The sequence below is a fragment of the Lutra lutra genome, chromosome 12, assembly GCF_902655055.1.
Source record: "Lutra lutra chromosome 12, mLutLut1.2, whole genome shotgun sequence".
NCBI lineage: Eukaryota > Metazoa > Chordata > Mammalia > Carnivora > Mustelidae > Lutra > Lutra lutra.
Genome location: NC_062289.1, coordinates 58672297 through 58698338, shown reverse-complemented (window position 1 = coordinate 58698338; position 26042 = coordinate 58672297). Strand labels below are relative to the sequence as shown.

The following is a 26042-nucleotide window of genomic DNA, read 5'->3' as shown; positions in this document are numbered from 1 at the left end:
GGCTCAGTCGGTTGGGCATCTGACTCTTGGTTTTGGCTCAGGTCGTGATCTCAGGGTCCTGGGAGCAAGCCCAGCATCATGCGCTCTGTGGTCAGTGGAGAGTGTGCTTGTCCCTCTGCCCCACCCCACCACTTGTGTGTGCACACTCATGCGCTTTCTCTCTCTCTCTCAAATAAATAAATAAAATCTTTAAAAAATTAAAGTTTATCATGAAATTGTTTTAATTTGCTTTTTTAATCAAGAATGCTAATTTCTTTCCAGAAGAAGTTTGGGAATTACATCATACAGAATTAGATTCCTTCCCAGACTGGGTTTGGTACATATGTTCTTTTATACCAGTAATACAAGGCACTTGCTTAACATAAATAGAAGGTGGTTTTATTTCTTTACTCGGTAGATATTCCCTCAGGCCTCTAGGAAAGGAAATGCTGTCACACCACATGCACAAGAAAACCAGAGTTCCGGCCTTCCGCACAGCTAGAATTCCTTGTCTGCCCTTCTGTCTGTAAGCTGTCTCTTGGCTCGCTCACTTGTAGCTTTCCCTGTCTCTGGCTTTAGTCTGTGAAACCTTGGGCCATGACCACACAGGACATTGCAGCTCTGTTCCCCCAGCTAACTAACTTTTTCTTGTATCCATGTTCCAGAACTCTCTGGAGAGAAGATCTGATTGACCCAGCTTGAGCTAGGGGTCTACCCTGACCCAGTCGGGGTTGGGAGGTGCTAGCAGCTCTGGGGCCATTGGCCAGTCCAGCATCCCTAAAAGAAAGGGGAGTCTAGGTAGGGAGGCAATGATGGACACATGCTCAGTAGACCATATACATTCTCTCACACAGCTTTGCATACAAGGCACTACGTGTGTAAAGCACTGAGCTAGACATTTAGTCAGGACTAATTTCCTTTCCACCTCCTTCTTCTTCCAGAAAATTCATCAGGAATTTAGGGAATGAGGTAGAGGAATCTGGTTAACTGTGACTAGCAGGAGAGCACAGGTAGGAGTGTCTTCTGAACCCCTGATCCGACTTCCTTGCTGGCTGCACAACTAGTCTGTCACTTGGTCATGGTCTCGGTCCGAAGGCTCTGCAGGGGAGGCAAAATCTTCAGGTCTGCCAGCTCAGGACATCAGGGAGCCATCACACACCTCTGTTTCTTCACACTTCAGAAAAGTGTGACCATTTGTCAGAGATTTTCTTTTTGTGGAAAAGGTGACAGAAAAATTATGGATGTTGTTTTAAAAAAAAGCAGAATTCAACTGAGTACATTCACAGATTGTAATTTGCTTTATTCCATGATTCACAGACCGGGCAGCATCCCATCTAGCAAGTGGGAAAGAGATCTCAGCAGCTGGACAAAATGGATGTCTTTATAGGCCGGAGCGGGAGCAGGGACAAGGAAGTCAGGAACAGAAGGATTATTTCAGGCCACATCCCCTTCCTTTAGGGTAAGGGCAGGGGTCTACAGGCAGGTGCTCTCACTAGTGTGGATTAGGTAGTTCCCAGCTTATTGGTTTAAAGTCCACTCTGGGGAGAGGCTAAAACTACAATTAGGACAGGTACTAAGTCTTGCTTTGCTGGCATGGGGCTCAGCACACGTGACTCCATTTTGGACCTCTTATTTCTTTTCTTAACGTTGTGTAAAATTGTACCTTGATCTCAAGGGTCTAAACCATGTGATTAACTATAAATCCAAGTGCTTGAGTGCATATGTGGACTTAATAGCATGTCTATTATTTTGCACCAATTTATGGGGGGGACGTTTTGTAATTACAAAAGAGACAATGGCTCTTAATGTTAGTTAGCATTAAGAGCTTATAAAGGTGTGACATTTAATTCTAGTCTTTGTTTGGGCATGCTCAATTCAAGGAGTTTTCTTACCTTTCCTCTGCTCCCTTCCCCTCCCGCCCTTTCTTCTTCTGTTTGTTTTTAAATTTTACCAATGTATCTAGGACTTTCTGTCAGTAGAAGTGGTCCTTTTATTGGTAGAGTTTTGACCCATCACAACCCTACACAAAAAGGCAAGATAAGAATCCAGTGCCACAGTAAAAGGTCTTTTGGACATTCTTGTCCTACCACAGTGCTCGAAGCCCTCACTGTTGGGGGGTGGGAGAGGTCTGCAGCACGACAGTGGCCAGGGGGACAGACGGCACCCCAGAATGTTCCTGTCTACACAGTGCACCTCTAGCCTCAGGTCTATTCACCACGGTACTGTGGGAAGAAGCTCCCTGGTTTAATTTCAAAGTACCTGCATTTCTACAGTAAGCCATACATTAGTTTAGCATTTATCATTTCCTGAAGGTTAAAAAAAAATTCTTCTTTCTCACATTTTTTAGCTATAAGCAAACTATACTCATTTGCCACATGTCGATCAGCCAGCTGACTAACTATGCACCATAAGAACATACCGTAATTATCTCCTTTGGGAATTCTACTGTTTTTAATCATTTTCACGTTGGCAGGAAAGAAAACACTGAAAATATATTTCACTGTCCTTATTAGAGAGTTTATTCACACCACTGATTCCTAAAAGAACTTAGAAGAGGAAACTGCAAAATGAGAAGTTCTAACTGAAACGAGCCCTTTCTCTTTTGGGTTGACTGTAATTTTTCAAATCACGTGACCAAATTCTGGAAAATAATACTTTATCCAGTAGTTCCAACGAAGCTCTGTGCACGGCAGTGACCTCCTCCCTCCATTTATCTTCTCATGGATTTTAGGAAGAAAAGCTCTTATCCAGCCTTCTTCCCTTCTGTGTTTTGTTTTGTTTTCCTGCTTTGCACTGGCCTCTGAAGAGGTCTTCTTAATTTGAAAATAATCTTTTCTCTGGAACTGTGGGGCCATGATTCTCAAGCCTCAACTTGTATCAGAATCGTCCGGAGGGTTTGTTTACACAGTGTTAGCTGGAGCCTGATCCCAGGGTTTCTGATTCCGCAGGAATGGAGAGAACCTGCATTTCTAACACCATCTCAGGTGCTACTGTGGCTGGCTGCCACTGGGTCTTGGGGGCCACACTTTGAGAACTGCTGGTCTAGATAAAAAGCAGGCAGCATTCCCTTCCCAAGGTCTGCTTAACTGCCTGCCCGCCATCCCCTTGTCTCAACTTCCAGGTCTTGGCTCTGGGGGAGGAGCGGCGGAACAGGCTGGAGGAGACTCCAATTCACTTTTTTTTTTTTTTTAAGATTTTATTTATTTATTTGACAGAGAGAGAGCGAGAGAGGGAATACAAGCAGGGGGAGCGGGAGAAGGAGAAGCTGGCTTCCTGCTGATCTGGGAGCCAGATGTAGGGCTAGATCCCAGGACCCTGGGACCATGAACTGAGCCAAAGGCAGAGGCTTAACCCACTAAGCCACCCAGGCACCCCCTACATTATTTTAAAGAGGAAAGAGGTTTAATCATCCCTAAACTTCTCCACAAGCTTCCTCATCCCTATGCAATTTACTTTTTATGTCTTGCTGTCTCCCATTTATTTATAAATACAAGTTCAGCCCCAAATTAAAGAATCCTCTTTTCCAAACACTGAGAAATTCCTGAAGAAAAGGGGAAGCATCAGGGCGCCGCCTGGGTGGCTCAGTGGGTTAAACCTTTGTCTTCGGCTCAGGTCATGATCTCAGGGTCCTGGGATGGAGCCCTTCTCATCTCTGCTCAGCAGGGAGTCTGCTTCTCTCCCCTACCCTGCCCTCCACCACCTGCCTCTGCCTGCTTGTGATCTCTGTCAAATAAATAAATAAAATCTTTAACAAAAAAAAAAAAAAAGAAAGAAAGAAAGAAAAGAAAAGGGGAAGCATCAGCTACTGAGCCCCACTGATTTTGCCACATAGGGCTATGTAACTCTGGGTGAGAATTTCAAGGGAAAAGGAAAACTATAGCTTTGGCATCCAGAATTGAAATACCTCTTATAAGTTTCCCATCCCTTTCATACCAGGAAAATGGCGGTTGGGCAAATGAAAGGATAAACAAACTCTTGTAAGTTAAATATTTTCTTAACCAAATGAAGTTCAGTCAACGACTGATTTAAGGAAATATTTCACATCTTCTTTTTTTTATCAGCTGGAGAAACCGATAACACACATATATTTCATTTATAAGTGCAAAAATTCAGCCCTGCTTTCTCAACCTTATTAATGTTGAGAAATTAATCAGTAATACCTCTGAACTAAAACTGTAACCACCCAAATGTGGGACAATTAATTAACCAGTGAATATTTACAGCACTACAAATTTCTTTAGACCAGAAATGGGAGACAACAGTGAGAGAGAGGTCATCTTTTTCTACCATGAATTACAAACGTGTAAAATAAAAGTCAGTTGAGGAATACATACGTAGGGGGACCTGGGTGGCTCAGTCTTCAGCTCAAGTCATGACCCCAGAGTCCCTGGATTGAGTTCTACATCGGGCTATCTGCTTGTTCTGCCTGCTTCTCCCTCTGCCTGTGATTTCTCTCTCTCTGTCTTACAAATAAGTAAATAAAATCTTTTTTAAAAAGTTTTCAAAACAAGGAACAGAAATAACCAAAAATGGCTTTATTTAGCCTGATTAGACCAAAAACAATCATAATGTATTTTTAAATTTAAAATAGAGAACAAAAATTATCTGCAGAGATTTGCTCACATTTCAAGATAATGACGAAAACGGCTCTTTCTCTGGAAAGGTCAAGGGTTCCTCCGCTGTGAAGTGGGTGCCCTGTGTGTTCTGCCTCACTTAGCCTCACGCTTAACTTTCAAGGGACTTGGAAGATAAGAGAACGGTTCCAACAAGAAGCTCAGGCTCTGTGCTGTGCCTGGAAGAATGCGCTGTCTCAATCCATGGAATGGTTGCCTGCCTTCTGGCCAGGGCCACAAAAGGGTGACAAGTGTCCATGCTCCTGCATCCCACTGTTTCTCGGAAGTCCATGCCTGCTCATCACTCCATCCTGAAATCCCTCTTTTATTTATTTTGCCAACTTTCTGCGTTTTCTGTTTGTTGCGATTCTGTCCATACTGTGCATGCAAGACCTCTGTCGTTTAAACGCTATGCCCTACGGTTGTATTTGTGGATATAGAAGCAGAAATATATATTTTTTTAGAGTTTAGTATTTAGAGATAAAAGCAATCAAATCATAAGTGGACATCTCGACGAATTATCACAGAGTAAGTACACCCAAGTACCATCCGGGAACTAGACGGCTCCTAGCAGCCCCGAGGCCGCTCCAGCACCTGCTACACACAGCTGGCCCTTCGCCAGACTCCCAATGCCAGAGTTCAGTGGACCTATTTCGAACTTTACAGACATGGAGCCCTTTGGTGTGTTTCTTTTTGTATCCTGTTTCTTTTGTTCATGTTAATGTTTATGAGTTAATGTTAATGAAATATATGTAAATGAGTTTATGAGTCTGTGTTCCATAGAACACCTCGTTCTATGGAACTCTATTTCATTCTCTTTCCTTGCTCCATAGAATTCCATTTTAGGACGTCCACGGTCTACCTATTTATTCTGCTATTTGCAGTCACTTCGATGGTTTATGTTTGGGACTATTAAGAACAACACTGTTGTGAACATTCTTTGCTGCGCATGTGTCGTGCAGTTTTGCTGGCTGTTATTTTAGGAGATTGTGCAGAATTGGTTCCACAACGGCCCAACCGAATCATACTCCCACCAAAGTGTGTGAGTGTTTCTGTCCCTCCGACCCATGGCATTGTTCTTGCTATTTAAATTTAAAAAAGCAACCTGAGTTCCAATAAGCACCCACAGGTCCGCACAGCATACACACAGCACTTAAAGTTTGCTTTGAACTTACTGCTTTCTTCTCCCTCTCTGTGGGGCCAATAGAATCAGTATGTGTTTTAAAAAGATATTTAGGGTTAGGACGTTGGGAGATGGAGAGAAGTGAGTTGGGGGAAATCGGAGGGGGAGACAAACCATGAGAGACTGTGGACTCAGAAACAAACTGAGGGTTTTGGAGGGGAGGCGGGTAGAGGGTTGGGTGAGCCTGGTGGTGGGTATTTAGGAGGGCACATATCACAAGGAGCACTGGGTATGATGCATAAACAATGAATCTTGGAACATTGAAAAAAAATTTTTTTAATTTAAAAAATAATAGAAAGATATTTAGGGGCACCTGGGTGGCTCAGTGGTTAAGCGTCTGCCTTCGGCTCAGGTCATGATCCCAGGGTCTTGAAAACTAGCCCCGCATTAATTAGGCTCCCTGCTCAGCAGGGAGCTTCTTTCTCCTTCTCCCTCTCTGGCTGTCTCTCTCTCTCTCTTTGTGTCAAATAAATAAAATCTTTAAAAAAAGGAAGAGAGAGATTTGAATTCCTAGGTTTGGAAGGACAGTTGTCATTGAAATGTGCTATTCTGTAGGGTCGTTGTTTTAAATTATGAGGTCATGGACTCCTTTGAGAATAAAACCTAAATCCTTCCCCTCTCTAAAATGCATTTATGCACAAATGCCCAGAAAATTCTACCTGACCTTCTGAGGAGACTCACAACTGCCCGCAGCCCTTTCGTTCCCGACTTCCAGATCAAGGACTCCCTCACAAAGCACTGACTTGAGCGGAGTAACTGTTCGCAAGAGATCTTCCAGTTCTTATATCCAGGCTTTTCATTCTCTCTCCGCCCCTCCCTTATTTCCAGCAGAGAAAAGTTCCAACTTCCTACTTTGAAGAAGTCCCACCTCGTTTCAAAGAGACCAGGGCCCGTCCCCTGCGTGCACACTTGCCTCGGGAGAGCTGCGTTTCTTCTCCCTTGTGGGCAATCTCTTCATCACCCTGCTGCCCGAGCTCTTTCAGACTGTGGGGCCCATAATGCCAACTCACACACACACACTTTGTGTCCCAGCCTGACTCCCCCCACCCCCCACCAAGCTGCCGGCTCTCTCTCTCCTCTTCACGTCCAGTTTCCAAGATGGAAACATTATTCCCCCATATCCACATTTCCGGGAGAAAAACATGGCAAAAATGTCACGTAGTCCCGAGACCCCTGAATCCCTGCTTCCTGAGAATCATCCAGAACTCTGATGCCTGGCTCCATCCCAGTCAAGTTAAACCCAGGTCTCAGGCCGAGGTCAGGCACTGGTGTATCTTCCAAGTTTCCTGGGGGTGATTCTGACACTCAGAGCAGGCTGAGAACCAGCTGTAGAGGCCAAAGGCTGTGGCCAGGTATGAATATAAAAAATGTTTTGTCCATAACTATAGAAGAACCATGTTGGTGTGAAATGGAAGAGGGAATGAGTATTTCTGGAAAACCTAGAGAAGATTCATCTGCACTGGTCCATTAAATTCAGAATATGTGGATGAATGAAGCCCTTTCCACGTGCCATTCAGACCCCCCTTTAGCCAAGGACAGAGACAAAAATGGAGGTCTTCAATCTCCCACTGGCTTATTGCTTCTTCTTTTTAAAAATATTTTATTTCTGGGGCACCTGGGTGGCTCAGTGGGTTAAGCCACTGCCTTCGGCTCAGGTCATGATCCCAGGTCCTGGGTTCAGGCCCCGCATCGGGCTTTCTGCTCAGCAGGGAGCCTGCTTCCTCCTCTCTCTCTGCCTGCCTCTCTGCCTACTTGTGATTTCTCTCTGTCAAATAAATAAATAAAATCTTTAAAAAAAAATAAAAATAAAAATAAAAATAAAAATATTTTATTTCTTTGACAGATAGAGATCAGAAGTAGGCAGAGAGGCAGGCAGAGAGAGGTGGGGAAGCAGGCTCCCCATTGAGCAGAGAGCCCGATGCGAGGCTGGATCCCAGGACACTGAGATCATGACCTGAGCCGAAGGCAGAGGCTTAACCCACTGAGCCACCCAGGCGCCCCTTCCCTTAGGCTTAACCCACTGAGCCGCCCAGGTACCCCTTCCCTTAGGGGACGCCTGCCTGCTGCTCTGTCTGCTTGTGATCTCTTCTCTCTGTCAAATAAATAAATAAAATCTTAAAAATAAAATAAAATGACAAGTTAAACTAAGAGTTTTTGAAAGAACTGTGGTCCTCCTCAATGTTTTTCTCTATCTGTGGGACTCTTACATTTTTTGTCAAGTGTCGTTATTACACTATACTAACTTAATTTTCTTCTTTTTCCAAATTCTAACACAAGTGGCTTTCCTGGCTGTTATATAATGTAACTTGAAAATATTTAATCTTGTGCTTATTTTTTAGCATTATTTTAAAATGTTTTTTTCTGGGGAAAAACCCCCACAATAAAATAAAATAAAATAAATAAAATAAAATAAAATAAAACATTCTTTAATAGGAAGCCAGAGAGGAGACTCTCTCCCTCCATGTATTAAGTCTGTGTTCAGAACCACAGATAAGACTATGGGGTTGATTTGAATCAGAAAAGCTTTTTGCTCTTTTAATTTCTCAGTATTTCACTTTCTCATTTTCTTTCTTTTCTCCCATTTTCTTAAGTTAGGAAAGGGCTGTCCTAGGGAACCCGCTTTTTACTAGCATGTACCTTTGGATGCTTCCTAAGCCTCTCAGTGCCATCATGCCTGAGTTCTTCCACTTTGAATATATCTTCCACTTTGAAGATAATAATGGTGCTTACCTCTTTTCCATGTATGTATTTGCTTTACTTTTTAAATTAAAAAAAACATCTTATTTATTTATTAGAGAAAGAGAGAGCACAAGCAGGGGAAGGAACAGAGGGAGATGGACACACAGACTCCACGCTGAACACAGAGCCTAACATGGGGCTCGATCTCATGACCCTAAGATCATGACCTGAGCCAAAATCAAGAGTCAACTCTTAAGCAACTGAGCCACGCAGGCACCTTCTGTCTACTTGGTTTAACATGCAAGTATTTCTGTATCAGAGATACTGTTGTAGTCACGTTAGAAATACCAGCACACTGAATCCTAACAGGGTTGTGGAGATTACATGAATAAAGTCATAGCCCAGTACAGGGAGCAGAGGGCATCATTATCCTTCATCTGCTCATTCATTTCCTTCCTCTGGATCTTTGTAACCTCTGGTCACACCTGTGAAACCGGACTCCTCTCTGCCATTATATGTGTGTATGCTCTACATGAGGGCTTAGCACTTTCCTGAACATCTCCTGCTTGAATGAGACCTAGATTTTTCTGTTTGCTTGTGATCTACTTACAACTGAGGTAAATGTCCTTTTAGAAGCATCATTGCTAGGGGAAGGCGGAGTGAGACCACCAGGCCTCCTGGTTGAGCAGAGGCTTTGAAGGATGTGTAGGAGTTTTCCATCTAAGGGAACAGGAAGAGGAGGTGAGGTCGCAGGAAATGGTATGGCCCTATGTTTGAGGGGTGGTGAGGATGCCAGTGTGATGGAGAGTCCAGGAGATGAAGTCAGAGATGAACATATTTCCAGAAATGGGGAAGTTTACAGAGAGTGGAAGCTTGCCTATGGCAAGCTGGCCACAGAGAATCTTTGGTTCCAATCAAGCTTCATTTCTCTAGGACATTCAATTAAATATATATATCTTTATTGAACTCTAATTCACATATGAAGAATTTGTTCATGTAAAGTATATGATTCAGTGTCTTTGAGTGTATCATAGAATTGTGCAACCATCACCATAACCTTAAGTTTAGAACACTTTCATCATCACCCAGGGAAATCTCCTACAGCCAGCAGTCATTCCCTATCCTCCATCCTCACTCCCAGCCTCTGGCAACCACGGATCTACTTTCTGTCTCTATGGATTTGCCTAATGTGGACATTTCATATGAATGGGATGACACAATATGTAGATCTTTTGGGGCTGGCTTCTTTCACTTAGTGTAATGTTTTCTAGGCTTATCCATGTTGCTGCATCTATTTCTTTTATGGTTGAATAATATTCTTTTTTTTTTTTTTAAGATTTTACTTATTTATTTGTCAGAGAGAGAGAGAGAGATAGTGAGAGAGTGAACACAAGCATGGGGAGTGAGAGAGGGAGAAGCAGGCTTCCCTCTGAGCAGGAGCAGAGAGCTTGATGCGGAGCTCGATCCAAGGATCCTGGGATCACGACCTGAGCCGAAGGCAGATGCTTAATGACTGAGTCACCAGGCACTGCAGTAATATTCCTCTTAAAGGTAGGTAATATTTTGTTTATCTGTTCATCAATTGCTGGACATTTGGTTTGTTTCTGGTTTCGGCTATTGTGAATATTGCTGCTGTGAACATTCACGTATAAGTTTTTATGTGGACATCTTTTCATTTCTCTTAGGTATATATCCAAGGGAGTAGAATTGCTCGGTCATAGGGTAACTCTATGTTTAACCTTCTGAGGAGCTGTCTAACTTTCTCCCAAGCAGCAGCACCATTTAATGTTGCCGCCATCATTGCACGAGGGTTCTGATTTCTCCACATCCTTGCCAACACTTGGTCTTGTGTGTCTTTTTGATGATAGCCATCCATATGGAGGTAAAATGGCTTTTCATTGTGGTTTTGATTTTCATTTCCCTAAGGACCAACGATGTTGAGTATTTTTTCATACGCTCATTGGTCATTTGTATATTTTCTTTGGATAAATATCTATTCAAATCCTTCCTCCATCGTAAACTGGGTTATTCATCTTTTCATTGTTGAATTGCCAGAGTTCTTTATGTATTTTGGATACAAATACTTTATCAGATATGATTTGCAAATATTGTGATACAGACAGACTTTATTTCATGGATGTACGAATGTTTTTTCACTTCCTTGATAGCATTGTTTGCAGCACAAATTTTTAAATTTTGATGAAGTCTAAAATAATCTATTTTTTTCTCCTGTTGCTTGTGCTTTTTTGTTGTTGCTGTTGTTAAGAATTTTATTTACTTATTTGAGGGAAAGAGGAAGTGAGGGAAAGAGGGAGTGAGGGAGAGAGCAAAGGGAGAGGAAGAAGCAGACTCCCCACTGACCAGGGAGCTGGATGTGGGGCTGGATCCCAGGACTCTGGGATCATGACCTGAGCCAAAGGCAGTCGCTTAACTGACTGAACCACCCAGGTGCCCCTGTTGAATATGCTTTTGCTGCCATATCTGAAGCCGCTACCAAAGGTCATGAAGATTTACTCCTAAGCCGTATTCTAAGAGTTTTGTAGTTTTAGTTCTTAGATTTAGGTCTGTGGTCCATTTTAAGCTCATTTTTGTGCCTGGTGTGAGGTAAGGGGTCCCGAACCTTCTGGATATTCCATCTTAATCAAGAATTAGAGTTTCTATTACCAAATGAAAATCGTTTTAGATTTTGGACTACCGCACTTAGATTTCAGTGTGGCAACTTGGGCTCGTTATCCTTGAGAGAAGTAACAAAAAATAACAAATTACTGCCTTTTGCGGCAAAAACAAAATAAAACGCTGATCTCTTAATTTGCTAAATATTTGCTTCTCTTCCCATCTTTAGTTCTCTCTTTCAAAATCCTTACCTTTGGTTTATTCCCCTTTTCTCCCCCACTCATTTGCTGTGTTGTAATATTACAAGCACATTCAAATATTAGGAAACACACACACACATCCCTTGTATAAAAGGGACTGCGTAAGATCAATCACAGATATGAGAATGATTTTGTAAGTTCAGTACAAATTCAAATACTGTACTCTCCAAATCACTCATATCTGATTTACCCCCCCACCCCCTTAGCAATGCCCAGCCCATGGGGAACAGTGGATGAACGCTCACTGTCCTCATAGTGGCTCCAGCTCAAGCAGCAAGTGGGGGTAGAGGAGACCCCTGATGGCTGGATGGGTCTGGGGAAGGTCCCGTCTCTGAGCTGGCACATGAGTGGGCATAGCAGGCTGACACAGATAAGGTCTTGACCTCTAGGAAGCACTATTGTTTTTACCCACTGCTTTGTGTCCACAACGTTTATGCATAATCTCATCTCATCTATATGACACGCTGCACAGTAGGTCCTTCACCCACCCAGCTGTCTTTCTGACTCTCCAGTGAACAATTGGGGCTACAAGGAAGGCGGATCCCTCTCCTAGGCTTTCGGGTGCCATTCGCCTGCCCCTTGCCTCTGTCCTCTGCTGGCCCAACTCCTCTGGGTCATTCCTGCTCCAAAGTGCATCCCAGCACCTGTCCCCAGAGCTGTTCTCTCAGCAACCCCTCCTTTGCCATCAGTCCTTTTCCTATGACGACCTTGGCTTTTCCTCATGCCTCTTGGTACCTCCTTGGTCTGCTCACTGCTTTCGGAAGACCGGCCTGTGAGGCGTGGACCCTCCACTGCCTCCACAGAGCCTCACCCACTCCCCATCTCCTGGCCCATATCTGGGCACTGGCAGGTGCTCACAGAAGTGCTGTTTAAGATCATTAACTAGTTAGTTGCTTTCTTGGGTATAAGACATACATATATATAGCGAACATATATATATATATAAGACATACATATATATAGCTATACATATATATATAACTAACATTAACTACTTAGCTGCTTTCCTGGTTATAAGACACACATATATATAGCTAACGTATATATAAGGCATACATATATAGAGCTATACATATATATAACCAACATTAACTAGTTAGTTGCTTTCCTGGTTATAAGACATACATATGTATAGCCTCTCTTTGGACAAGTATGAAGCAGCTTCTTCCTTGAATTCCAACTGTCCCTCAGGGAGCCTTGGGCACGGGTGTGGCCCCTGGTGTTGAAACCAGGCTGTGCTCAGGAGGGGACAATTCAGGACAAGGAGCCAAGGAACCACAGATGGGGAGGGCATGGTAGTCCTTCATCCAGGAGACAGAGAGGGAACGTGTGTTGGGTAACAGCTAGCCTGGCAGACCTTAGTGTGGGCTCCTGAACCTCGCACTCCTGTCCATGTCTCGGACAGAACCTCTCACACCTGCTGCAAGTGTGTGGGGTTTGGGGGGCAGAGGGTTGCGGGTCTTGAAGCCAGATCATGTCCTAGCCCAGCCACCCCTGGCCCTGGGGCTGGACAAACCCCAAGATCTGTGTGTCCGTGGGTCCCCAGATCTAATCAGAATACGAAAGTGCCCATCTTGAAGGCTGTTGTAGGAATTAAGTCATTTCATACATGCGATGTGCTTAGGATAGCACCTAGTAGCTTACCATGTTAGTGAAGTGTTAGTACACTAAGGGGAGCAGGAGGAAGGCGGGGGAGCCCAGTGATAGACAGAGAATGCGTGCAGCTGCCGGGCTCTACTGTGCCCACCCTGGGACCCCGTGCTTTGCATACAGCTGGAGCACAGACTCTCCCGACATTAGTCCCTGAGCCAACTGGCACACCACTGGGGCGGAGAAAGGAGCCGCCGTCGCCAAACCCACAGAATGAAGATTTAGCCTGCAGACAGGAGCCCTGGGATTCCTTTTGTCCTGGCACACTCTCCCCCACTCCCTTTTAAATTAACATGACTAAACTGGGAATACAAGGCCTTTGTCCTCTCAATCCGTCTCAAGTTCAATGCTCACCTGCAGGCTCTTTGGGAACTTGGTGAAAAGAAAGGTGGTCAGAGCAAAGCAACCACCCAGCCTTGCAGAGGTACAATTCAGTTATTATTATTATTTTAAATCCTGTTGCAAACAAAAACACTTTGCAGCCTCCTGCTTAAGGAAATGGTTGTGTTTAACAGCTTAAACAGGCTCCCAAGGGCTCAGTCCTCAGGATGTCAGGTGGGTGGTACGGGGCCCCAGCACCTTCATTCTCCCTCAACGGATTAGCTTTCCATCCCCGAGGCAAGCTCACCCAGAGCCCAGCTGCAAATGCAAATTTATAATGAGAAAGGGTGCCGCCTTCAATCTCTATCAGCCAGCAGGAGCCAGTTTCCTAGGTGACAGGCGGTGCTGTTTTCCTGGGTAAATTCACAGGGATGGGAAGGAGGTAAAAAATTAGTAAAAAAAAATGAACCTGAGCAATGAACTAACCCTTTTCACTCATAAAGGCTGACCTGCAGCAATCACTGGGAATCGTGGACTGTATTTTAACACGTTCTACCTCCCTAATCCTTCTTTCCACCAATACCATCAATTACAAGTTTGATTGTTCCCCAATTTATTATTCAATTTGTAGTCGTAGGTTTAAAAAAAAGCACAACTGCACTTTGTGTTTTCACAAATGAGTTTCATTTGCTTTCTGTGTAATAATTAATGCTAAACTGTCAAGTTACTATAGGACAATGAGGCTTGCGTGAGCGTAAAGACTTCTCTTTCCCTGCCTTAGAATTACAGAGAATTCTTTGCTTCTCCTTCCTCTCTCTTTTTCTTGCCAGATATATTTATTGTCTGCATACATTCATGGAATGTTTGCTTTGGCTGAGGCACTCATTTTACAAAGACTGACATGTCCCCTGCCCTCCGTCATCACCTAGTTGGGGACACAGGCACAAAAAGTAATTACAACCCCCATGTCAAGCAGTTTTCACCAGCTGGTGGAGTCAAGAAGGTCACTGTAAGGTTATCCCCAATTCCTGTCCTTGCCCCCACCTCCACACAGAGCCGGGCACCCCACGGCATTTCCTCCTCTCCCCTGTGGCCGGAAGCTAGAGCGGGAGAAAGGAACAAATCACTGAGTGAATGAAAACATAAATGCAGTCCAATCAAGTATGTCTTTTTTTTTTTTTTAAGATTTTATGGGGCGCGTGGGTGGCTCAGTGGGTTAAAGCCTATGCCTTTGGCTCAGGTCATGATCCCAGGGTTCTGGGATCGAGACCTGCATGGCTCTCTGCTCAGCAGGGAGCCTGCTTCCCTTTCTCTCTGCCTGCCTCTCTGCTTACTTGTGATCTCTGTCTATCAAATAAATAAAATCTTTGGAAAAAAATAAAAAAGATTTTATTTGACACAGAAAGAGAGAGAGCACAAGAAGGGGAGCGGCAGGCAAAGGGAGAGGGACAAGCAGGCTCCCCGCTGAGCAGGGAGCCTGATGTGGGACTCGACCCCAGGATCATGACTCAATCCAAAGGCAGATGCTTAAAAACACCCAGGCGTCCCAGGTATGTCTTGATATAAGCATGAATGTATTCTGCAAAGTGGTTCCATTTATTTGAAAGTGCATGCTTGAAAATTCAGAGAGCGAGCTTTCTATTTAAAGGAATCTAAAATTAATTAATTAATTAATTAATTAAAGCAATCTGACAGTGACTCATTTGGCAAAGCAAGGAAATTACCAACATTTTGTAATGACCCCAATTAACCAACTTGATTTCGTTTGCAGTTTCACATCCAGATTTTTCTTAGAGTGCATCGTTCTCATGATAGCCCCGAGAATGCTCCAGGAAGCCATGAGGATCTGAGACAGCAGGAGCCCAGCGAGGCCCCAGGAGTCTGCCCTGGTTGCTCTCTCCACTGGCTGGTCTAGCCTGTGCCTCGCAGGGGGTCGGGAGGAGCTCTTGGGAGCACTCACACTTGGGAGAGCTTGAGGCTCTGGGTCCGGTTCCCACAAAACCACCCTTAAGCCTCCTTGGATGCCTTACAGTCATCTTTGACGAGCCTCCAAATAACCCATTAGAAATCCGTGGAAGCTAAGGGCCTGCTTCAGTTTCCCAAGAAGGCTGCTTGGCCCGAGGAGGGTGGGACAGAAGCAGAGACAGGGGAGGGGGGAACCACTGAGGTTTTGTGGGGGCTCTGGATTGGCAGGAATGGTACCAGCCTCCCTGCCACTGGACCGGTCCAGGGCACGGGCCGTTCTCTGTGGCGCCAAATGGGCAAAATTGGTTTTGTTTTGTTTTGTATTTAAAGATTTTACTCATTTATTTGAGAGACAGAGAGAAAGAGAGAGAGCCCAGGAGAGGGGCGAGTCAGAGGGAGAAGCAGACTCCCCCACGGAGCAGGGAGCCCTGGCAGGAATCGATCCTGGGACATGACCTGAGCTCAACCGACTGAGCCACCCAGTGCTGGAGATGGGGGGAATGTGAACACCCCCAGCCAGCATCTGTCCCCGGAAGTCCACACAGAAGCTGTGTCCTCCTCACAATCTCGTTTTCTCAGTGGCTGGAGATAGAGGCTGGAGGAAGTTCAGGGCGTCTTCCAAACCCACAGTCAGGGAAGTGGGAAACTTAAGAGCTAAAATCAAAATCCATTCAAACTCAGGAGGGTCCTTTCTGACGGACAGTCAGTGGACGTTATGAGCTGAGCTGGCTTTTTGGTGTCCCCAGACAGGCGAGCTGTGTCACCACCGGCCACCCTGTCTCCAGCCGCCGCTGCTTTTATTTACAGGCTGTGAGGAAAGGGCCTCTGGGTCTGAACATGGCTATTAATATCAGCATCATTAGTAGCTCAGTCACAGGAGGCAAAGAAGAAGGTCTTTTTTACTTCGTGATCTAGAAGTGCCCAGACAACCGTCGGATCAATAGCGATTTTTATCTCCAGGTCAGACTGGCGGCAGCTGAGGCCATGCAGGCCCAGCTCAGGGGCAGCTGCTCCCTCCCCAGCTCCCTCTCTGGGACTTGTCCTGGTGACATTGACATCTTTTGTTACAAAGTGGTTTATAAATGATTGTGGAGCCCTCCATGTCATTTTCCAGCTACTTCGCAGAGAAGCACTGGAGAGAGAAAATTCCACGGGGCTCATAGTAACCCTTCCCTGGGAAGACTGAGCTATTCATGTCGTTTGAGAGCAGCAAGATGTTGAAAATACAATAAAAACTGCCCATGAGAGAACATCTGTATGGATTTCACCCCTCCCATTTCTACTTTTGAAGATTTTATTTATTTAACACAGAGAGAGATCACAAGTAGGCAGAGAGAAAGGGGGAAACAGGATGCAGGGCTTGATCTCAGGGCCCTGAGATCATGACCTGAGCAGAAGGCAGAGCCTTAACCGGCAAAGCCTTAACCCAATGAGCCACCCAGGAGCCCCTACCCCTCCGGCTTCTTAGGAGTTCTTCTCTTCTCCCTGCCCCCAGCCAAATTCCGTCAGAGGACACTAGGACCAGGTGGAGACCATTCTTTCAGCTTAAGGCAGTCGGTCCGGGCTTTTGGATAAACCGCCAGGGAGGACAGAATGGGGGCTGATTTCCCCGTGAGGAAAACAGCGAGAGCTGCCGCTGGTCCCTCACTGGGCGGGAGCTTCACCGCAGGAGCAACTGCCAAGGCAAGCGAGCGCAGAGAGCGAGCAGCATCCTGCCGGGACTCGTAGCGCGGAGGGAGGGTCTGCGGGCTGAGCCCGCGCCCCAGGTCCCAGCGAAGCACGCCCTGAACTAGCTGACTCGGCAGGTGGCTCGTTGCCATGGCAACTTGACCCCCCCACCCCACCCCTCGCCCAGGAGACGAGGGTGGGGTCCTGCAAGGAGGTGGGCCAGGCAGCTGCAGGGCTTGCGCGGCGGTAGAGGGAGGGTGGCGCGTGGGGCTGCGCTGTTCTGGAAAGAGCTTTGAGTATATGTAGGACTTAACAGCGTTTTTTTCCCAATAGGAAAAATTATAAAACGTTGATGAAGAAAGTTACTGCAACGGCGGAGAAAAGTCCCCAGAACGCCTGAAAGGGAGCAGCTGCTGGGCATTCAAAGGGGAGAAGTAGCAGAGTGAGAAAACACGGGCACGGTGGAGATTAAAATCCTACCCAAGGACAAAAGGCAGAGAAAATAGGGAGCAACCTGGATCTTTTGAACCGAGGGAGAAAGTCAATGAAACTGTCTGAGGCAGCTCGCTCAGCCTGCAGCCTGGGGCGGTGAGTGACAGGGAGGGGCTGGGAGTGACCTTGGCAATGACAAAGCTCGGCTTGTGCTAGAAATGGAGTAGCGAGCTAGCAGCAGCCGCCCTCAGCCAGGAGCACACCCAGACTTTTCCATCAGGGCCGGCAGATGGCTGGAGAATGTGCACGGCCTTGAATTTTAAATATTTCTTCCTAGGAAATCAGATCTTTCTTGTAATGTGAAATGGATTTAATTGAAGTGGCAGTTTCAAGTAGTCCTCACAATTGCTGCTAGGCACAAAAAAGCACCAGAGTCAGGATGTTTGTGAGCAGGCTTGCTTTATTCTTAGGTGAGGTCCAACCAGCAGGTGTTCCTGGTTTCTGTCGAATCTGTTCTCCGAGTGACCAGTCTTATCCACCTGGTGAGATCCAAATGGTGAGCCATTTGAGGTGGGGGGCAGTTGGGGTGAATGATTGGGTCTCAGTGTTGAAGGGAGAGGACTCAAGGGGCCAACCTGCCAGGAGTAGCAGACCTGGGATTAAAACCCCAGTCAGGGTCACCACGGAGAAAGTCTCTGGCTTTCCTGACTATCTCAATGGACTAACCTGAAAAGCCCCAACTCTTGAGCGACAGTGGCTAGTTTTTGCTTTATAAATTTATCTGAATGAACCTAAGTGTTACTGTTTCCAAAATAGGGAAACAACGTGACCACCCTGGTTAGTGCCTGGTTGGGCTCATAGTAAAGGGGGTCATTAGCCATAGATGAAACTTCCTTGCTTTGCCAGCACATCATGAGGACCACAGTTGGAAGGAATGGTTCATTCCAGAACTTGCTCTCAAACATTTGGTGACTTTCTTGGGAAGACAGGACAAAAAAGTTGTCCAGTAAAACACAAAGTCACCTATCCCTTGGATGGAGGTTGACTTATGCCCTTGTTTCCTGGAACTGATCCAAGCAAGGTTGTGTGGGCATCTGCTGCTCTCTGAACCATGATCCCGGGAAGTCTCCTGCTACCAAGTGAGGGCTCGCCATTTTGGATTTTCTCCCTGAGGCTGTCTGCTCAGAGACCTTGGGTCCTCCGTTGTCATGAGTCAGCATTCATATCTCTATAAGAATATTTTAGGGGAGTATCCAGTAAATATAAAGAGCTTCTACAAATCAATACATAAAATGCAGACAATGCAATAGGAAAAATGCGCAAAAGAGGAGGGGAAAACATTAAAACCACAATGAAATATCATTATATACCCATCAGAATGGAGATGAAAAAAATAGGCAATTTCAAGTTACTGAGAAGTTATATTAATATAATAAGTAGTTATATTTGATGATTTGAATAATTATAGTATTTTATTATAAAATAACAAAATTGTTATTATTTTAGTAATATTAAATACCAGCAGCTTAATTGTAGAGCTGCTGATAAACACACACGCTGTAAATTGGTACCAATACTGTGGGGAAATTCTTTGCCAGTATCAGTTAAAGCTGGACATACACACCCCGTGACCCAGTAATTCTACTCCCAGGTACACCCATCTGAAATGCATACCTGTGTTCACCAAAACAACAAACAGGAATATTCACATCAGCCCTATTTTTATTTTTTATTTTTTTAAGACTCTATTCATTTGTCGAGAAAGAGCGCACGTGCATAAGCAGAGAAAGAAGCAGGCTTCCTGGCAAGCAAGGAGCCCGATGTGGGACTCGATCCCAGGACCCTGGGATCATGACCTGAGCTGAAGACAGATGCTTAATTGGCTGAGCGACCCAGGTGTCCCCAGCCCTATTTTTCTTAACTGCAAACTATCCAAATGTCCATCTGCACAGGGTAGATAAATCACAGTTGAGTCCTACAATGGATTACTGGACACGATGAGGATGGACACGCCATGACTTGCTGTACCAACACAGATAGATAAATCTCACACACATAATGTGGAGCAGAGGAAGTAGCATGAAAGAGCGATTGAATTATGAAGAATTCATTAACTGAAAGTTCAAAACCCAGCAAAGCAGTGTCTGGAGCGAGAAGTTAGGATCATGTTTAAGAGGGTTCATCGGAGGCCTTGCCATTAACCTTTCTTGCTCACTGCAAGAGGAGTCTATCAGCTATGCAACTCGTGATTTATGTACGTTATCCTGCAGTAAAGATCACGGAGACAGGGGCGTCTGGGTGGCGCGGTCCATTAAGCATCCAGCTCTTGGTTTCAGCTCAGGTACTGTTCTCAGGGCCATGAGATGGAGCCCTGCGTGGGGCTCCCCACTCAGCAGGGAGTCTGCTTAAGGCTCTTTCTCCCTCTCACTCTGCTCCTCCCCTCCTCACTCTCTCTCTAAATAAGTAAATAAATCTTAAAAAAAAAAAAAAAAAGGATGATGAAATCAGAATAGAGCCAAACTAAAACTAAAAGCCTCTGGGAGATCCTGCCCCTGAGAAGTGTTTGGTCTTCCAGAACAGAGCAGAAGTGCTCCCTGTCTCCCAGGACCATTGTCCCTCTGGGAGCCACCAGTGGCCACCTTCTGATGACCCCCTAACTTCTGAGAGGTCCAGGGAGAACTACCTTTCTCTGCTCAACTCCTGTTTAACTTCACAACAGCCTCACCAAGAACTCTCTCTGCCTGACCCCTATTGCCAAGGAGAAACCAGAGGAAACTTAGTATATTTTTCTTACATCTTAAACCTAATCATTACCTAAAGCCATCATGTAGCAAGAGAAATTGTGCTTTATTTCCAGGTGGTATAAGCTAGATCATAACTCTTCAAGGTACCTCTGCCAAGGTTCTTAGAAAATTCATGATAGTATCCGCTCAGATTCTCCCTCTCTTTTTCTCCTTCTCAGAGGAGTGTGTATATTTCCAGCCCCCCCTGTTCCTCACGCTGTACCTGACCTTGTGGTGTCCTCTCTAAAGTTCTTTCCCATCTGCAGAGGCTGTGCTACCCTGTGGAAACCAATCCTCTGGCTATCTCTTTCATGCTGCTTGAATTCCTTACCCATCACCCCCTGGCTGTGTCCCCTCCCTTTTCCTCACCTGCTCCTGCCACATATGCCCACAGCCAGGAATCCCGATCTGGTCCGGGGCCACAATTTACAAAGCAAATTGCCAAATCGGTTTAGAGAATAAAATAGGTTTTTGTTTGTTTGTTTGTCTTTTTGTGTTTTGGGGGGGGGGGGTCTTCCTTGAGTGACACCTAGATAAAAGCCAAACAATAGACTCTATGGAAAGAATTATCTTTAAAACTACCATTATACTTTGTCCACTTCTGACACTTCTTTATGCATAAAAATCTTCAGCTTTGGATTTAGGAAAATTCCCCTGAGTTCAAATTGAATTAGGTCTTTTCAAACTACAGCTAAAATGTAGGGCATAATCTTAAAAATTAACTTCCCTTTTCTAAGCTATACCATCTATTTATATGATGCCTTTTATATATGGTAGAAAACATTAAAATAACAAAGACTCCAATTTATAAATAATGGTGCTAGTTGTAAATGTTGTTTTAACCTTCAGGGATGTTCTTTTCCTCTATCATCGGTGCTCTCGCTCCCCCTCATGGACAGTTTGCGCTATTGCAAAAGCACTTCGGAGGTTTTTTATTCCAGGACCCTTAAGATATTTCATTGTTTATAGTCCAAGTAGTTTCCCTAGGGGTTTGAGGTGACTTAATTAATATACACACTATGATATAGTGGGGGGGGGGAGAAATTCAGGCTTTAGAATGTCTTCAACAACATCCCTTCACTAAAGGTAATAATGGATTCCACAAGAGGTTTCCTACGTTAGTTGAAGGCATGACTTCAAAGCACAGTGAAGACAATTGCAGGGGTCAAGATGATGAGTTTCTTTCCTTCTTTAAAAATATTTTTCTTATTTATTTATTAGAGAGAGAGAGCATGAGAGGAGAGAGGTCAGCAAGAGAAGCAGACTCCCTGCTGGGCAGGGTGCCCGGTGTGGGATTTGATCCCAGGACTCTAGGATCATGACCTGAGCTGAAGGCAGTCACCAAACCAACTGGCACCCAAGACAATGAGTTTCTTTACCCAGCTCTCCTATGAGCTGTCTCGACCTGGGGAGTAATACAAAAGAAAGGAAGAGAGAGTGTGACTTTCGAACTCTGCGTCTCAGAATTTTTGATAGAGTCAAGCAGCAGGTATTTGAAGCTTGTGCTCAATTTCAACAGCTTTGAGTGTGGGTAATTTGTGGAGCTGATTAAGAGCAATCCATATGTTTTTAAATCACTAGCAGATGGGAGGGCTGCCTTCATTTCTGGTGGAAAATAAAAAGCCTAATGAAAATACTAGACCGAATGGATACCATACACCATCGTTCTTGGTATTCTATTTATGGACAATCACTAAATACTTCGACTGGCTCTTCTCATATAGGCTGTGGTAAGGTATTTTCAGATCCGTCATGGGGGAGTAAGAGAAGGAAGTGATTTTTCCTCTTCTGTTTTCTTCTAGAATATTTGTAGTTCCAAGTGTCACATTTAGGTCTGGGATCCTTTCCCCCCACACCACCCACTGTGATCCTTTTTGAGTTAGTTTTTGTGTAAGGTGAAAGGAATAGATTGAGGTTCATTTTTTGCATGGGGATATTTAATTGTTCCAGTACTATTAATTGGGAGAAAACCCCCTATCTTTCCTCCATTGAATTACCTCTTTCTACATTTGTTGAAGATCAATTCATCATATATATGTTGGTCTATTTCTTGACTTAATTCTGTTCCACTGACCTATATGTCTATCATTTTCCACCATGTCTTGATGACTGTAGATTAATAGTTAAGTCTTAAAATCAAGTAGTGTGAGCCTTCTAATTTCGTTCTTCTTCAAAATTGCTTTGACAACTCCAGTTCATTTGGTTTTACATATGAAGTTTAGAATTAGCTTGTTGATTTCTACAGAAATTCTTTTAGGGATTTTTATTAGATTGGCATCAACTCTATAGATATGTCTATGAAGAGTGGACATCTTAATAATATTGAGACTTCTAATCCGTAAAAACAGTAATCTCTCCATTTATTTAGATCTTTTTTCTTTGATCGAGAGTTATAATTTTCAGTATACAGATCTTGCATATATGTTTTTAGATTTGTATATAGGAATTTCATGGCTTTTTGGGGGAGGGGTGCCATTTAAATGGTATCATAAAATTCAACCTCAAAATCTTATTGCTAGTAAATAAAAATACAGTTGATTTTTTTAAAAATTTATTTATTTATTTGATAGAGAGAGAGGTCACAAGTAGGCAGACAGAGACAGAGAGGGGAAGAAGTCTCCCTGTTAAGCAGAGAGCTTGATGTGGGGTTCGATCCCAGGACCCTGAGATCATGACATGAGTGGAAGGCAGAGGCTTAACCCACTGAGCTACCCAGATGCCTAGAGTTGATTTTTGTATATTGACTTTGTATCTTGTGACTTAGCTAAAGTCTATTATTAGTTCTAATAACTTTATTATAAATTCTCTGTGAATTTCTATGTCGACAATCATGCCATATGTGAATAGAGATAATTTTATTTGTATTTGTTTCCTTTTATTCCTTTTCTTGCTTTATTGCAGGCTAGCACATCTAGTATGATACTAATTAAAGAACAAACATCCTTGGCTTGTCCCTAATTTTAGAGAGAACACAATCAATATTTCACCATTAAGTATGAAATTCTATGTTGGTTTTTTTATAGGTGAGCTATAGCAAGGTCACCTATAAATTTCTTTTGAATGAGTTTTTAATTTCTTTCGAATGAGTTTTGGCAGTTTGTGTTTTCAAGAATTTCATTCCTTCTAATTTAACTTGTTTCATTTATAGGCATAGAATAGTTCACCGTGTTTCATTTTTATTCTTTTTTTTTTTTTAGAAGATTTTATTTATTTATTTGACAGGGAGAGATAGATCACAAGTAGGCAGAGAGGCAGGCAGAGAGAGGGGAAGCAGGCTTCCCGCCAAGTAGAGAGCCCGATGCTGGGCTCGATCCCAAGACCCTGAGATCATGACCTGAGCCAAAGGCAGAGGCTTAACCCACTGAGCCACCCAGGTGCCCCTTCATTTTTATTCTTTAAATATCTTTACTGTCTGTAACTCTTGCAGTACAGGTACGGATAACTCTTGTCTTTTCTATTTCTTGGTGAATTTGGGTAGAGATTTATCAATTTGTTGGTCTTTTCAAAAATAATTTACCACCCCATCTCATTAAAATTTTTATTATGATAAAATATGTATAACACAAATTTACCAGTTTAACTATTTTTTAAAAGATTTATTTATTTATTTTAAAGAGAGAGAGAACATGCAGGAGTGGGTAAGGGCAGAGGGACAGAGAGAGAATCCCAAGCAGACTCTGTGCTTAGTGTGCAGCCCCATGGGAGAATCAGTCCCACGACCTTGAGATCTCGACCTGAGCCAAAATCAAGAGTCGGATGCTTAACCAACTGAGTCCCCTGAGCGCCTCCCATTTTAACTGTAAGGACCTATTTAGCCAGAGCGACTCCATCTTGGTTAAAAAGCCATTTTGTTGTTTGTGCAGTAAAACTTAAACTGACCCTGCCCCTCCCCCCGGCCCCCAGAAAAAGTTACTTAGAAGCAAGTCGGGGAAACCAATAAAATATGGTCCGCCAGCTCCTAATAACAGAGTCCAAAATACGAGGACAGGTCAGCCAGTTCCTGATAACAGAGCCCAGAAGACAAGGACGAGTCAGGCCAGGTGGAGACATCCAATCAGTAAAACACACATACATCCTTAACCACTAAAGAACGTAAACCTCGCCTTTTGGGTGCCAAACTTGAGCACCAATTCTGACCAGAGTAATAGGTTAGTTCAAACAGCTACTAAAGGGTAAATTGTAATTCAATTGGCCACCTGCGTGTGGCCTAACATGACTATGCAATGTTACAATCTCATTGGCCACCTATGTGTGGCCAGGATTCTGCTCTATAAAAATTAGTCTGTGAGGCTGGGGGTGGTCGCTCTCTTTGGAAAGAACCCTGGCTGGTCAGTCTAACTTCTAATGCTTGGCATAGAATAAAACTTGGCATAACTTTAACTTTGTTTCAGTCTCGTTCCCCTGGCCAATCAGTCTGACTTCTAATACTTGACATGAAATAAAGCTTTAAATAACTTTGTCTCAATCTCGTTTCGTTTAATAACAGACCTAACATTAATGTCGTTAAATGTACAGTTTAGTGGCATCAGGTACATTCACACTCTTGTGCAGCCGTCACCTCCATCCAATTCCAGGATTTTTCCATCCTCCGCAACTGAAACTCTGTACCCGCTGAACATTCACTCCCTGTTCCCCTTCCCCCAGGCCCTGGTAACTCTCATTCTACTCTCTGTCTCTATGAATTTGACTACTCTAGGGACTCCATATGAATGGAATAACTTATATGTCAGTATTTGTCCTTTGTGACTGGCTTATTTCACTTAGCATAATGTCTTCAAGTTCCCTCTATGTTGTAACATGTGTCAGAATCTCCCTCCTTTTTAAGGCTGAATAATATTTCATTTTATGTATATACCACATACCACATTTTGTTTATTCATTCATCCAACAGTGGGCACTGGGTGGGTTACTTCCACCTTTTGACTATTTTCAATAATATTGCTATAAACATGGATGTACAAATTATTTGTTTCAGTCCCTGCTTTCACTTCTTGGGTCATAAACCCAAAAGTAGAATTGTTGAATCATATGGTAATTCCATATTTAGTATTTTGAGGAACCCCCATACCCTTTTCCACAGAGGCTGTACCATTTTACGTTCCTACTAGCAGTGCATAAAACTTGCAATTTCTCCATATCCTAGCCAACATCTGTTATTTTGGTTTTTCTGTAACAGTCATTTGCATGGGTTCGAAGTGGTATCTCATCGTGGTTTTGTGTTGCTTTTCCCTAATGACTATTTTTTGTCCATTTTTAAATTGGGTTGTCTGTTTATCGTTGTTATTGAGTTGTATGAATACAGTTTTGGGTTTATTGATTTTTTTCCTATTATTTTTATGTTCTTGATTTCATTGATTTATGCCTCATCTTTATTACTTGCTTCCTCTTCTCGGATTGAGTTTAACTGCTTTTTCCCCCACACCTAGTTTCTTAAAGTGAGAACTTTGATCAGTTACCTAAGACCTCCTTTCTTTTCTAATATAAGCCCTTCATGCTTTAAATTTTCTTCTGTGTACTGCTTTAGCTTCCTTCCCCAAGTTTTGATATGTTGTATTTGCATTTTCATTCATTTTAAAACATTTTTAAAAAAATTTTTTTAAAGATTTTATTTATTTATTTGACAGAGAGAGAGAGAACACAAGCAGGCAGAGAGGCAGGCAGAGAGAGAGAGGGGGAAGCAGGCTCCCCACTGAGCAGAGAGCCCAATGCGAGGCTCGATCCCAGGACCCTGAGATCATGACCTGAGATCATGACCTGGCAGAAGCTTAACCCACTGAGCCATCCAGGCGCCCCAATTTAAAAAGCTTTTAAATTTCTTTTTTTATTTCTTTTTGATACATGGGTTGTTTAAAAGTGTATTGTTTATTTTCCAACAATTTAGAGATTTTACAGATAT

At 43.7% G+C, this 26042-nt stretch overlaps 1 long non-coding RNA gene across 1 annotated transcript; it reads right to left on the bottom strand.

The window, feature by feature from the left end:
- Positions 1–19803, bottom strand: LOC125081665 (uncharacterized). The gene is made up of 3 exons (XR_007121771.1): positions 19792–19803; positions 1423–1427; positions 1–115 (listed from the first exon to the last, which is right to left on the bottom strand). It is a non-coding gene; the product is annotated as an uncharacterized LOC125081665 (long non-coding RNA).
- Between the last annotated feature and the right edge of the window lie 6239 nt (positions 19804–26042).